The sequence below is a fragment of the Octopus sinensis genome, linkage group LG14, assembly GCF_006345805.1.
Source record: "Octopus sinensis linkage group LG14, ASM634580v1, whole genome shotgun sequence".
In the NCBI taxonomy this organism is placed as follows: domain Eukaryota; kingdom Metazoa; phylum Mollusca; class Cephalopoda; order Octopoda; family Octopodidae; genus Octopus; species Octopus sinensis.
Window position 1 is genome coordinate 66,981,547 of NC_043010.1, and position 683 is coordinate 66,982,229.

The 683-nt window shown below is 36.0% G+C and overlaps 1 long non-coding RNA gene across 1 annotated transcript in view; it reads right to left on the reverse strand.

Annotated features, from left to right (window-relative positions):
- LOC118766117 overlaps positions 1-224 on the reverse strand; it is a 9,817-nt gene extending 9,593 nt beyond the window's left edge. Inside the window, exons 1-2 of the long non-coding RNA XR_005002041.1 lie at positions 214-224; positions 138-143 (exon numbers count right to left, since the gene is read on the reverse strand). This is a non-coding gene — a long non-coding RNA (uncharacterized LOC118766117). The remainder of the gene's footprint in view (positions 1-137; positions 144-213) is intronic.
- Between the last annotated feature and the right edge of the window lie 459 nt (positions 225-683).

The window sequence follows — 683 nt, forward strand, 5'->3', positions numbered from 1 at the left end:
TGTTGATGGGAACTGATGTAATATAACCTATTTTACGCGCGACAGGGGCGTTAAATATGATAGGACGTTCTTGGGAAAAGAACGGATGTCATAACGTACACGCACACTAACGCGCCATAACGAATGTTCGCACAAACCACAAACTCACCGACAAGGAGACATAGTACAACGGTACAAGACAAAAGATGTATAAAGCATTCGTTGCAAATATACACTCAAGCATACAGACAGGCGCATATATATATATATATATATATATATATATATATATATATATATATATAATATATATATAAAACATATGAATCCTTAATCGGCCAAGTCTATACGCGTTTTTGTGTAAATTCCAGTCCGTATCGTAAACATACATACAAGCATGCAACATACATGCATACACACACATACATACATGCATGCATACATACATGCATACATGTATGCGTACATATATACACACACACATACGTATACATACATACAAATCTTAACACACTCGTGTGTGTGTATATAATTTCAACTATATATATATATATACTCTTTTACTTGTTTCATTCATTTGACTGTGGCCATGCTGGAGCACCGCCTTTAGTCGAGCAAATCGACCCCAGGACTTATTCTTTGTAAGCCTAGTACTCATTCTATCGGTTACTTCTGTCGAACCGCTAAGTTACGGGGATGTAAAC